Here is a 15,108-nt window from a genome sequence, read left to right as displayed (position 1 = left end):
GTTGGTCTCTTTTCCGAAGTAATTAGCGATCGGACAAGAGGAAATGGGCTCAAGCTGTGGCAGGGGAGGTTTAGATTGGATAGTAGGAAAAATTTCTTCATGGAAAGGGTGGTCAAGCATTGGAACAGGCTGCCCAGAGAGGTGGTGGAGTCACCATCCCTGGAGGTGTTCAAAAAACAGCAGACGTGGCACTTTGGGACATGGTTTAGTGGGCATGGTGGTGTTGGGTTGATGGTTGGACTGATGATCTTAGAGATCCTTTCCAACCTTAGTGATTCCTAGTTTTACTTTCATTAAAAAATGATCCAGCCACCAATCCAGGAAACATGAAATTAAGTATTACTCTACCCTTAGTTGGTTTAGTGGTGGAGTTGGTAGTGTTAGGCTAATGGTTGGACTGGATGATCTTAAAGGTCTTTTCCAACCTAAACAATTCTGTGATTCTAAGTGGAAAAAATAATGTGCAGAATGTAAACTTTGACACTATCAGATTATTTCATATGGTCTCCAAAATGTATTGATGCGAGGATGCTTATTTTTGTATTTCTATCTAACTCTAACCATAGTGTTCACTTTCTTTTATAACATGGTTTACATGTAGTCTAAGCCACTTATTGGAATCTCTTTGGGCTACGTAGTATATCATCTCTTGATTAGTCAATTCAATTATATGAAGTAGATTACCGGGGGAGTTCACCATAATGGAGAATTCATGTACCAATATAAGCCCAGTGGATTTTGACTGCATATCTGCCATGGGTCAAATATGGTTATGTTCCTGATAAGCATATGGATGAAAGAGGAGGGAAATACTTGTTATTTCTACCAACTATCCGTCTTGCCTAGAGGGCTGCTGCCAGAGATGTGAACAAGAAAATTGAAATGATGCTTGAAAAGTAGGAAGTGGTATGTTTTCCAAATTAAAAAAAAAAAAAAAGAAAATGCTGATGTAGGACTGAAGAATGATTGCCTGTCCAAATCGTACCCACTATCTCACCCTGCCTTTCAAAGTGACCAGACTAATTTGCGACCTCCTTTCGAAGCATTATTATTTCTCAGAGCTAGGAATAGAATCTAGGCTTTCTGACTATCAATATTCTCCTTTCAATAGCAAAGAAAGGGGGGGGGGGGGGGAAGTAACTTAAGAGAAATGTTTCATTTCCTCTGGAGGCTGGGCTGTGTAGAAATGGCTACTTACAACTTGTGTTGCTCAATAGCATCTAACATTTAGGGGTTTTTTTATCTAGGTCATTCATATTGAGGTCAAGATATTCAAGACTTCGCAGTTATGAAGTTAGAATTATGATTTGAATCTGTGTGGAAGTGTGGAATTCACTCAGTGCAAGATAAAAGAACATGTTTTTGTTTTCATCACAGGCTTTTTAGGACAGTTCATTGGTTGATGCTTTTAACACAATTTATGGGTATAGAGTATACAACAGATCTCAAGATTAGAACTGTCTGATTAGCAAAAAGCTGTAAGGGTTGAGCCTTTAATTGTGAATTTGAGTGATGGCCAAAATACAGCTGTCCCATATACATAAATGTGCATTGTCAACATAAGATACATTTTCCCCTTTTTTACATACTAGTATTGATGGAAAGTATACCATGCTTGTCCTAGGCAGACTTTTACATCAGCAGCTGCTGCTTTCCAGATATCTATGAGTGGTGTTTTAGAAAGTGAAGATATAGTAACAGTCAAACTCCACTTGGTCAGTGGCATCATATTTTCTAATTACATGAGTTTAATTTTACTGTCATTAATTTCTCATTCAAAGGTCAATACTGGTATTATTATAATTCATACTATAGAATACAAATATTATAAGAAAAGTGTCTCAGCATTCTTCAAAAGTTTGGTGTAATGCCAGGAATAACTTTTCTCTTTAATTCCACTGCAGGTGTAGATTTTTATGAATTTCTTCTTCAGCTAGAAATACTGCTACACTGCAGTACTGAATTTTTATTTAAATGAATAACAGTAGGTTTTTTTTGTCTTTATGTTCACAAGAGGATGTTATGTTTACACAGATTCTTATCAGTATAAATATAGATGAGCAGAAAGGTGTGAGTGCTCTCTTCCAATTTCATATGGCCTGTATTTTTCCTTGTTTCCGTTATTTTCAAGTTTGGCATAGATGCCAAGTCTTGTGTCAGTAGAAATAACTGCTGTATATAGTGTGCCTCCAGAAGTCATAAGGTAGTCATATAAACAGCCATAACCAATAGCAAAAAGTCATTCTGAGCTGTAAGCTCTGTTATAGACAGCTTAGACAAGGTTTCTACACTTCACTGATGCATATTTTTGGGAATGCATCTATTGCAGTCCTGTCCCAAAAACTATGGTTGGTGGGTGGATAGCCATGAGTTTTCCACTTAATATTATATAAAAAAATTCTCAGATACTCAATGCATCCCCCCTTAAACAAAAGTGCACCCTTGAGTTTCTGTTTTTAGAAGGTATATGCTAGGCTGTTTCAAATTTCTCTTTGTAAATGTTTTAGTATTCATAGCTGTATTGAGTTGGCTGAGAATTTCAGCAAAACGATTCTGAAACAAGATGAGAAATTCTCCAAACCTCTCAACATTCAGTTTACTCTGTGATGTATTTTACTGTTGTCTTAGGTCAAGGGCTGCTGTTTGTTCCTTTTCCTCTGCATTTCCAATGTCTTCCTGGTTGGATTTTTGGATACACTCCAAATGCATATTATTTAGCTTACCACTGTGCATTCCTGGTTGTTGATTTGCCTCTTTCCCTGGTAACTCTGCATGCTGAGCAACGGTGTCTGTGTGTCTTGCAGCTGCCCTTGCTACAGAGCAGGCAGCCAGCTTACACTTGACTGCATTGGAAATAATTTCTCCTTTTAATTTCTTTGTCCATAAAAATATGGCCATCATTTTACAAGACCCTTGAGGTAGCATGTGCACCAAAATTAGAGAGTTATTTCTTTCAGATTCAGCTGTTTGAGTGCATGGACTATGTATATTTAACCCTGAAAAATGGATTAAAGTCTTCAGTCTTGCACACTTATACACTGATGAAAATAATGTGCAAATTGTTGCTGTAGCAGTATGAGGACTATAAAATTACAATGCAAAACCTAAAATACACAATTTGTAAAAATTGTACAATTTGATAATTTAGGTGAAGGCTTCTAATTCATTGAAATTTGTGGGGTCATAAATTACATTAGCAGATCACTTCTGAACTCTTGTAGGAATTTTGAAGTCCAGTTCTTCATAAAATTATAATCAAATCATTTTTGCTGGAAAGTACTGTATGTTGTAAAACTAATGACGATACATATAGCTCTAGGTGTTTATTATTAACAAGACACTATGTATTATATCTGGCAAAGAGCTAATCTGCTAAAGTCATACACCAAAATGTAAATGGGTTGGTCCAGATCATTGCCTTCAATACTCTGTTCACTTTGGTGATGGCAGATATCTAGAAACCAATAAAGTTGTCAAAATAGTGCAGTGTGAACAGATCTAGGGTATCATGCTGTATTTGGTTTGTGTGGCAAGGTTTTGGTAGCAGGGGGGCTACAGGGGTGGCTTCTGTGGGAAGCTGCTAGAAGCTTCCCCAATGTCCAATAGAGCCAATGCCAGCCGGCTCCAAGATAGACCCACCGCTGGCCAAGGCCAAACCAATCAGTGACAGTGGTAGCGCCTCTGTAATAACATATTTAAGAAGGGAAAAAGATAAACCCTAAAACACAGGGACACAAAGTGCAGCTGGAGTGAGGAGTGAGAATACGTGAGAGGAACGACTCTGCAGACGCCAAGGTCACTGAAGAAGGAGGGGCAGGAGGTGCTCCAGGCACCAGAGCAGAGATTCTCCTACAGCCTGTGGTGAAGACCATGGTGAAGCACAGTATCCCCCTGCAGCACATGGAGGTCCCACAGTGGAGCAGATATCCACCTACAGCCCATGGAAAACCCCACGCCTGAGCAGGTGGGTGCACCTGATGGGGGCTGTGACCCTGTGGGAAGCCCATGCCAGAGCAGGCTCCTGGCAGGACCCATGGAGAGAGGAGCCCACGCTGGAGCAGGTTTGCTGGCAGGACTTGTGACCCCATGGGTCACCCATGCTGGAGCAGTCCGCTCCTGAAGGACCCATGCTGGAGAAGTTTGTGAAGAACTGTAGCCTGTGGGAAGGACCCACGTTGGAGAAGTTCGTGAAGAACTGTCTCTTGTGGGAGGGACCCCATGCTGGAGCAGGGTAAGAGTGTGAGGAGTCCTCCCCTGAGGAGGAAGGAGACGATGAGTGGTGAACTGACTGCAGCCCCCATTCCCCATACCCCTGCGCTGCTTGGGGAGGGAGGAGGTGGAGAAACACTGTGAGTGAAGTTGAGCCCGGGAGGAAGGGAGGGGTGTGGGGAAGGTGTTGTAAGATTTGGTTTTATTTCTCATTACCCTACTCAGTTTTGATTGGCAAAAAATTAAACTGATTTTCCCCAAGTCCTGTTTTGCCCGTGATGGTAATTGGCGAGTGATCTCCTTGTCCTTATCTCGACCCATGAGCTTTTTCATTATATTTTCTCTCCCCTGTCCAGTTTAGAAGGGGAGTGATGGAGCGGCTTTGGTGGGCACTTGGCATCCAGCCAGGGTCAAACCACCACACGTGCAGTTATGCAGGCTACCTTTTTATTCTTAAGAGTTTCTCAGGGAAAAGCAGCATCACTTTTACATTAAGGTTACTGGGTGCTGAAATGGTCTCTTGGTGATAAAGAGTTAGACATCCTGTGTTTTGCAGGCTGAATCTGACCTGTTAGAACAAATCCATCCAGTTCCACTGGCACTATCTCCATTAGCCTTTCTTGCAGTTCCTATGACTCTACTATACTGTGCTCAGATGTCTTTATACTGCTGAAATGCACATCTTGCCACATGAAAGGTAAGCTGGATCGCATAACAAGTATTTGAAATAATTTAACCTAAACTTGCTGTTTACGAAAACTTACCAAATTAGGTAGCACAGTGGTATTAATTTTTGAGTATATGACAATAATATGTGTGTTAGGTATGTGCAGTAGATATATACCTACCTGAAACAATATGTTATAATGTTCTTTCAGTAACGGGTGACAAAACTAGTGCGCTATTACTGGTTCATGTAAAGAATGCTCTTTTCAAGGAAAATTAATCCTGTGCTTCAATTTTGGACTTCTGAGAACAACTGTCTAAACTAAAAGAAATATTCTTTATGGCTTCCCCACTTGGTGTCTCCCAGAAAGACTGCCATCTTAGGTGTAGTCAGCTACATTATACTTAGCATTTTCCACAAAAAAAATCTTTTATAAGGCAGATATGAAATGGAAATAAACCAATTATAATCTCTCCCTCATATTTCAGGTTGGCTTCTTTTGCATTCGGGGTATATCCTTGTCCTTTCCTTGCTTTAGTCTCTCTAGTCATCCCTTTCTCCTGTTAAAACTGTATGAAAGTTTTAGTTTCTTAACCATCGTCTCTTGGGTTAATTTTTCAAAAAGGGTGAGTAGTTTTCTAAGGGTTCTCCTATTTTTTTTTTTTAATTACTATGTAGAAAGGGGAAATTTAGACCACTGAGAATATTGCTTAGGAATATGTCTGTGTATCTTCCAGAGAGAGATGGCCTAACAGTTACCCACATAACACTATGCATTTGATAGGGAGAGAAGATGTGCCTTATTTTTAATGGCACCATACGGACAGCAAAAAGCAGCACTATATAGTGAGGGTTCCCAAGGAAGCCTGAATAAAATGGGTGTGGGGTGGGGTTTTTTTGTCTGATTTTCTCTTAACCTGCTACACATCCTTGCATAGTCTCAATTATTGGATGATCATTCTTAATAAACAAATTAAGGAATCATCCAATTAGTAGGTTACTCCTGTGGTAACTAAAGTAACTTAAGTGGAACTGGAGGTATGTAATGAGTGCATCTTAGATGTTTTTCTGTGATACAGAATGGCATTTCCAAGTTCAAGTTACTTCATCCTCTAGGAAAGATTTAGATCTTTTAATAAATTTGCCATCTCAGCAGATACTCTTCTTCGTGTATCCAGTAGTCATCCTGACCTGTCATTTCTCCTTGAAATTCCCCTATGTACTCAGAATAAATTCTTTCCTGAATTTATGATAGGGAATGCAGCTATTTTATAATAGCTGTTGCTTGTTGCATTGGCTTTAAATGGCTTCAGATCAGAAAAGTATTTATCTTTTCAGTATTTGGACCGTTTTTATTTGCTATCTTCCTTTTGTTTGTGGTATCCCTTTCTTTGTAATTCTCTTGGGGAGCAGTTTAGTATCCGTGTTGTCCTTTGATATTTGTATATAAAACCTGTAAATAAGTAAAAAGCGTAATAGTAGGTCAGTCTCTTATAACCTTATTTTTTCCTCTGATATGAATTTTGCAGATATTTGACATTTCTAGAAATAACTTTCAACTCTTCTAATACAGTTCTCTATTGCCTTTTTTCCCTGTTTTTTCTTTTGTTTTTCAAGGTATAGCTTGTCTTCCAAACCCTCAGAGATTCTACAAAATGCACAGTCATCAGCTGCAGTCTCAAGTCATCACAGAAAAAGTTACTTTTTCCTTCCTGTGACTATACTCATATTCTGCTTAATCAAAAAGTCTACTTATTTCCTTCCTGTATCCTAACTGGTGTGGGGTTTTTGTGTCTGGATTGCTTCCTACCATTTAGTTCCTCTTTCTTTTATTTTTTGTTATTATCTTAGTTATTTTGTTTTCTCTAGAAATTGAATATTCACATATTATGATGGACACGTGATGCCCGCTCAACTCAGAGAGCAAACTCCATCCTGGAACAATTGTGGCTGCCCTGGGGAAAGTTACTCTTGTATTTTCTGCCAAAAATTGTTCTCTAGGTCTGTTCAAAGTCAAATTTCAGACTGCCTCCATTCACTTCCTGTGTTATGTTGTATTTTTCTTCCCTTTAGTGTTAGAGTGTATTATTTTCCTTCCATTCTGTTTCTTCATGTTATAACTTCCAATGGTTCTACTTTTTTCTTCATATGATGTTTTTCCTTTGTATGTTTTTTGTCATTATACTTCTTGCTTACTGTCACATTTTTGTGATTATCTGGATATTTTTCCTTATAGGCTTTGGTTTCATCTTTCCTATGTTTTTCTGGAATATTTTCAATGTTTTCTCAAGAATTTTAATCTTTTTTCCTTTTTGATATTTTGCTTTTCTTGGTATGTACAGATGGATTTTAAAAGTCATTCCCACAATCTGTTTTGTATCTGTTGTTCTAAGATAGATTGTCACATTTTGCTCTCCTTTAAGGAGAGAACTGAATGAAATAACAAGGTACGATGAGTCAAATGTTGATGTACCTGAAGAAATCTGTATTGTTTGGAATTTTTTCTTTTTTTCTTTCCCCCAAAATCTCTGTATCAACCCTCTGGATTTGTTTGGAGTGAGGGAGGAGGGCACATCTGTAATCATTATGGTATCTGGAGACAAATGTGGCAAGGAATCAAGGGTTTGATTTCATTATTTGGTACTCTTCTTTTCTCTCACCCTCTGATTTGCATGATCTATTCTAAGATCAGAGACCATGTGCACATTAGTGCTGGTATGTATGCAAATACATCCTGTCGGTCAGGACCCAAACAGGGTCAGTTTACAGCATTCAGGAAAGAGTAGCTCACGTTATATCGTTCTGCTGGTTTCCATCAGCAGATGCCTGCCGCTATTTGAGTTACTCCCCATTGCTGAGTTGACGCTGAATGTTGCATTGTCTCTTACTTCTGTTATTTGTTTCTGCCTCACATCAGCTTTCCTTCAAAGTCCATACCCCTTGCAAGTGAAGACAGAAGTTTAAGGATTCTTTCTTTTTTTATTTATTTCTGGGCTTTTAAGGAGTCAACTTTCCCTAAAATCAACACATCCATTTGCTTCTAGGTTGATCAAATCATCATCTTAGAAAGCTAGCTTGCGGCTTGCACTGCAGAAAGAAATACTCAAAATCTGCTTTCCAGTTGCTATCTGGTGTGATTCAGGTTTACTCTGTGAAAATTCCTTGTAATACTAAGCTGATTGTTAGCATATGCTTGTGTGTCATGTGCTCTCCTGGTGTTTCCAAACACTGCAAAGTCAGAAAAAGGATAAATCCTTCAAGTACCACTATTACTGTCTCTAACTGTAAGATACTAAAGGACTTTTAGCTTTACAGATAGTCGACTGAGATTGTTAATCTGGAAGATAAAATGGTTTGTTAATTCTGTTGGACCAGGCTTTTCTAATCATGACATAAAGTTCTCAGAGTTTCGGCACAATTCTGTTTCTCTGTGACCTATATACTTCTGTCTTCAAGATTTGTTAGGTTCCTCATTTTTGGCTTGAATGTCTTCATTGTGACTCACAGGTCTTGAGTTTGTATTTCTTCCCTGAAAATTCAAAGTAGGCTGCACGAATTAGCTCTATAAACTCTTTTTTCTTTGCTATACTTGGAGAATAAAAATAACTGGGATGACATGGTGTGAAATGCTATCAAAATAAATGTGATCTTTGTTAGATGCTTTTATTTTTCCCTCTTCAGTCCTTGTTGCAGTTCCCTGATATGCGCAAGGCTAGTAATGGATTCTGATCTCATCATGATCACTTGCTGCACTAATCTATAAAAGGGATGATTCTCATTCATTAAGTTCTAATCGCTGCCTCTCGTGTTACCCATCTATTGACAGGAGCCCTCAGGGAAGTGATTTTTGTCCTGTTGCTGTGTTCTGTTGAGTGAAAATGGCTCAGATGGTATCTCTTTCCAGAACAGCAAACTGTGCGCCATATTGTGATAATCAGAAGAAATCTTTTCTTTTGCTTCCTTCCTGAGCAGTGGTGAAAAACTACCTTGTGCGTTGAATATTTTATAACATCAAATCAGCTAGGATCTCAATACAAGATGGATAAGAATGGCTTAATTCATTCAGGCTGAGTTCACCTATTCCCAATATTGCTTTCTCAAACAACTTCTGCAAATGGATGTCTAGGGGGGAAGCATTACCCCCTCACCAACCCATAATCTCCCATCCTTTAGCTGTTTTCAGCTCTGGTTTTCTTGAGTCTAATATTTTCAACTAATGGATTTCTCTATGAGAAATGCTCAGTCATGATTAATTCAGTAATCCTAGATGTCACACCTTTCTCTCTATGCTTTACAGAATGAGGCTGTTAAGGAATCTAGATCTGTAGTTACAACTGTATCTGGAGAGGATTGACCTGGCCCCAAACTGAGAGTATTTTATCAGATGTAAATTCTGCCGTTGTGTGCCTTCTGCTTCAGGAATGTGGTGTTCTTAATCCAGAGATTGGTAAAACCATGCGCGAAATAGTTTGTTTAGTTTTTATGTTCATTCAGCAGCTCTCAGATGCTAACACAAAGAAACTCAATTTCAAATCTTACAAGCTTGTCTGAGGAGCTCAGGCAAGTCTTCTGGCTCACGCCTTGTAATTTTACTACTCTGTCTTTGCCAAGTATTTTGGTGTCAAAGAAAGTGAGTGCTTTGCTTTTCTCCTACCATCTAGGGTAGGATTGTCCATTAGACATCCCTCTGAATTTACTGAATAGAGTTATGGTTCAAAACACCTTACAGCTACCTTGCTCCATAGCTAATTTGTTATTTACAAGAACCTGTTCTGGCAGGAAGTAGGGTTTCATTTCTTCTCTCTCTCTTAGCCTGGAGTACTGAATGAAGTGAAACTGCCAAATCAGCCTGGACTCAAACTTGTGTTTTACCATGCACAAATTTGATTGCAATGATGACTTTACCACCTCTGTTGAGGGCGTTTGTTGACATCTTTAGAATACTTGCTTTCACATCTTAATCAGTGTTGCATGGAAATATATTCTTCACAGAAAAGGTATTGTCCACAGAGAGTCAGCGTTCGTAAGAGTAAGGTTCTTTTTCCACTATACACTGCACCAAGACTCTACCAAAAGGTTGGCCTCTCTACTTAAGATGCAAAAGAGCCCATTCTCTTGCTGAAGGGTATATTTCTTTCAGGATAATTGGGTTGATATTTGGACCTTTTATTGATGATGTTCTTAGACTGTGAACACAGTCTTTCAGCTTTCTAGGACTGAGAGTAAATAAGTAAGATTGAGCTGGGAATAAATTCGTGGTCATTTGGCCTTTGAATTGGGCACTGCCCTTTTGTCTTGACATAGATTCAAAATTGCAAAACTCAACTGCATTTTACTGTTATGATAAAGGTATGTTTGGTTCTTTCTGTGCAATATACTGACATACAGATAGCTGATATGGCATGTCAGACTCAGCCAGTTTTTCAGACGGTGTAAGTTTTATACCATACATGCTCTGAGCAGGGATTCTTCCCTCCTGTGGATAGCTGTCCTTCTGCAAGTCATGCAGTTTCTGAATTGGTGAATGATCAGAACTTTTAATTCTTTTTTTCTTTTTTCTTATTTTTTTCTGAAGAAACGTGAGGTATGGACATGTTATCCATTATCTAGTAGTTTGCATAGTGAAAGGACAAGCAGTGAGGGCCACAAGAAGGAAATTTTCACTGGATGTTGAAGGGAAAAAAGAATTCATAATGAAGAGTATGCCCAGAGAGGTTGCAGAATCTTCATCCTTGGGGTCTTTCAAAACTCTGCTGGACAAGGCCCTCAGCAACCCAGTGTAACTCCTGAAGTTAGCCATTATTTGAGGAGGAAGTTGAATGGGATGACCTCTGGTGATCCCTTCCTACCACATTTTTTACCATGATTATATAATAAATAGGATAATCTTGGTTCTTAAGGAAAGATTGAGCTACTTATACTCATTTTCAATAATGAGTACTTTATGCAAAGAGGAGGATTTTGTTTTATGAGTATTAAAGATAAGATAGGTTTTGTTTTTCAACATTGCAACTATATGACTAAAATTAATTCTTCTTACAACTTAAATGAAAGTCATTACTTACCACAAAAACTTTTAATGAGAATAACTGAATAAAAATTTTATGCATTTGAAAAGCATGATATATTCTGATATATTAAATACTGATACATTGACTTTTTTGAAGAAGGAATAACACCCTCCCTCAGCCTGCCTGTGGTGCTGTTCCTACTGCAGGACAGGATGCTGCTTTGCCACTAGGGCTCATTGCTGGCTCAGTGTTCAATTTGTTGTCTGCCAGGACCTCCAGATCCTTTTCTTTCCAGCTGGTGGTCCCGTAGGATATGCTGAGGCATGGGGGTTTTTCCTCCCCAGATTTAGAAGTGTGCATTTTCCATTGTTGAACTTGAGATTTCTGTTGGCCCATTTCTCCAGCCTGTTGAAGTTCTTCTGATGGGCAGCACAATCATCTGGTGTATCAACTACTCCTCTGAGTCTTGTGTCATCTGGAGTTTTTGTTCTCAAAGTTCAAGATTTTCTGTAGCAAGTGTCCTGGTTTTGGCTGGGATAGAGTTAATTTTCTTCCTAGTAGCAGGCCCAAACTGACCAAGGGGCTGTTCCATACCATATGACATCATGCTCAGTGTATAAACTGGGGGGAGTTGGCTGGGGGGCAGCGATCGCTGCTCAGGAACTGTCTGGGTATTGGTTGGTGGGTGGTGAGCAATTGCATTGTGCATCACTTGCTTTGTATATTATTATTACTGTTATTATTATATTGTTATTATTATTACTACTATTGTACTTTATTTTATTTCAATTCTTAAACTGTTCTTATCTCAACCCAGGAGTGTTTCTCACTCTCAATCTTCCGATTCTCTCCCCCATCCCATTGGGGCAGGGGGAGTAGAGCGAGTGGCTGCATGGTGCTTAGTTGCTGGCTGGGGTTAAACCACAACACAAATATGAGATTCTTAAAAAAATCACAATATAAAACTTATAATCATAATACCAAACCTATGCTTATTTTTCTTGATTCTGAATTGACCATTTCTGTTTGCATGGCTCTTATGCATTTTTTTCCAAGACTTTTATAAGATAGTGCTGGATTACTGTGGCTATGGGGGAAAAATAATCAGATAATAAGAATATAAGGAGACAAGATATAATATTTGATAATATGTACTCCTGTGAAGTGTATGTCTGTGTAGAACACTGCAGTTTGTATCTATCAGAACATTAGCACTCTAACAGTTGATTTAAACCTAATTAGCAGATGTGTTCTAATGATAAAAATCATAATGACTGCATTCCCTGAATAGATTATCTGTGATACACTTCTTAATTTTAGATGGACTTTTCATTTGCTTGTAAACTGAAGAGAGGCCATTTTCATTTCACATTTTTTATAACTGTGTAAAAGTGTACTTTCTAGATGCAGTACTGCAGTACAGTTATTCATTAGAAATTCCATACTGAACGTATATGCAATGGATATATGAACCGTGCATTGGATCTGTGTATGCTAAGTGAATGTACCTGGGATTCCAGGTTGTATTGAGTAGTTCTGAAGGGTCCAAAATGTAAATAAATGTGAAAAATCCTCAATCTACCTGGACCAAATTTCCAGGAAAAAACATTTTTGGAGAAATGTCACTGTTTTGTGGTTTTTGTCCAAAAGCTGTTAAGTGCACAACTGTATACTTTAATAGGTAACCATGAAGGAACTGTAGCAGAAAGTGCCTGATAGGAGTGACTTAAATATATGGGGGGGGGACGGGGGGGAAATTAAGCCTAATATGGTCAATTGGTAAAGAGATGACAGTTGTCACTTACAAGGTAATCACCTGCCATCTGTTGTGAAGCTTTATTAAAAAAAAAAAATACAGTTCCTTGACCAAGCAGCAAGATATGATCTTTGTTTTGCCTGTACAGTCACAGTACATTTTATTGTTTAGGATGGCCTGTGTGAGGGCATGAGATACTGCTTTCAATGGTAGTCCTTCGAATGTGGAATGAACTTGTGATGGAGATCAACCCAGTATAAAAACCTGACTGCTTTTGAAGTACATTAGCAGTTTTTCTTGAAAAATTGAACTAAACCCATGATCATATAACAGTAGTTTACATTAACAACAACACAAAATATGGTTTTATGTTTTGAATGGGAGAACCTTGTCCTGGTTCCCAAATCATAATTTAGCTCTGAACCTGCCTTAGTAACAAAAATGAACTTTAATTATTTTGAAGTAGTAGTTCTCTATATTGTATTTTTATTAAAGATGAAGTCTTGGAGTAGAAAAAAAACATGTGGAGTAGGTCTTACACATCCAGAGGAAAGATGCTGACTATCAGAGGCACGAAACTCAAAGTATCATTCCTTGTGTAAAATCTCCACCATGACAACAGATCAAGTGAAACACCAAGAACAGTACAAATGAGAAGGTCCAACTCAAAGTTCGTGGCACTCGTGGTTAACATTGTAGAAGCAATAAGTATCAAGAACATATGATTTTTAAAAAGCATTGTATTTGAATCTATATTACATCTTGATAGAAGGGATGGTGCTGTGGTGAGTGGTAGGCTACACAGGTCATAACATCTTGAAGTAGCTAAGAAAAAGAAATGCTAATTTCACATTACTGTTTTGAATGAGATGATTCTAGAAGTCTTTTTTCAGTCTAATATATTGGTCATCTTCCATCAGTCATTTGGAGAGAGACAGGTAGGTTTATACATGACATGGGCTGTTTCCTGTGATTAAAAACTAACTGGGCAGTAGTTTTCGTTGAACTCACCCACCTGATTGCTCTGTGTGACTGGGAACAAAGTATGAAGGTCGCTTGCACAAGATGGTCCTGGAATACTGTGGCAATGGGAAGGGGGGTGGAAATAATGTCAGCCATTTGAAAGTGAATACCAATTCTAAGCTGTTGTGGAGAGGGCAAGTATGATTTCTGAATAAACAGGTGAGGAAATAATTACCTGATTATATTATTGCATATGCATATAGTACTGGCATGGATGAGACCATTGATAGGGTATTGTAGCCAGTTCTGATATCAATGCCAAAGAATATGTTTGACAAATAGTGAAGTATTTAGGAAAGAATTACAACAAATATTTGTAATCTGGCTGGAAGGGAAAGGCTTGAATTCAGTCCTTGGCTAAAACCAAGCATTAAGGTTGGCCTTGACCACAATCTAAAACTACGTATATGAAGAAAGATCTGTTAAGAAAGGTGTCTGTCTTCTATCAGAAAATTTCATATTTGGTTTGACAGCTGAAAGCTGAAGCTCAAGCAAAGTGAGGTAAGAGATTAGGTGCAAATTTTGTATTGTAAGATACTTCATTAACTTCTTGTTAATTTACTTGGGGATTTAATTTATTTTGTATTTTTTGTCATCTAGATTTAGCGATTGTAACGCTTCTTTTTGGCTTAAGCTATGAAAGCTACCTATAACCAACACAATTTATGTAACTGATTTTTGTTTTGTGGTTCATTATGTATGCTGCGTTGTCTTTCTGTATGCCACATACTTGTATCAACAAAGTATAACTGCACTGCTGAGTGACAAACTAGATATACTGTTATCTTTGTTAATCATCGGGTTTTGGGTATTTGAAAGTTGGTTGGATACAGTTTGTTAGAATACTAGCTGAATGTTTTTATCAGAGTACTCAGCACTGAAGCTAAGTGCTGACATTCTAAATGCCGAAAGTCAGAGCAGATGAATAATGCAAGTCATTCTTTCATAGCTGTTGAGTTTTCCACAACCTGAGGAAATCAACAGTGCGCTGATGTCTAATCAATCAATTCATTTGTAGGGTTTTCATCACAAGCCTTAGAGCTGGAATTAAGATTGGGTTTGGGGTTTTTTTTGTTAAAAAAGTTAATATAATTTCTCAAAAACCAGTGCAGTTTTTCACTTCTTTAGAACATTTCAACATTGTTTTGTCCTGTCTGCTCCTCCCTCCTCCTTTGTCCCCCGGATGACTTGAATATGCTAGTATTATGTGAAAGTAACATTTGCTTGTTAGGACAAGTTTACTTGCATATATGCAACCCTCAGTATTCAGTTCAGTGATCTGTCATATCTATCTTACCATCTTTGCTTGTCAAAAGAGGTCTAATGAATTACCTGAAGTAAATTTATTGGATTAAGTATTTTTAGAAATTGCATTTACACTATCACCAGTTTCAACGTGAGATCTCATATCTATATGGTGGTAACACCACTTGAATGTCATT

The sequence above is a fragment of the Pelecanus crispus genome, chromosome 4 (assembly GCF_030463565.1).
Source record: "Pelecanus crispus isolate bPelCri1 chromosome 4, bPelCri1.pri, whole genome shotgun sequence".
In the NCBI taxonomy this organism is placed as follows: domain Eukaryota; kingdom Metazoa; phylum Chordata; class Aves; order Pelecaniformes; family Pelecanidae; genus Pelecanus; species Pelecanus crispus.
The sequence above is the reverse complement of the archived record's forward strand: the minus strand, read 5'-3'. Positions refer to the sequence as shown.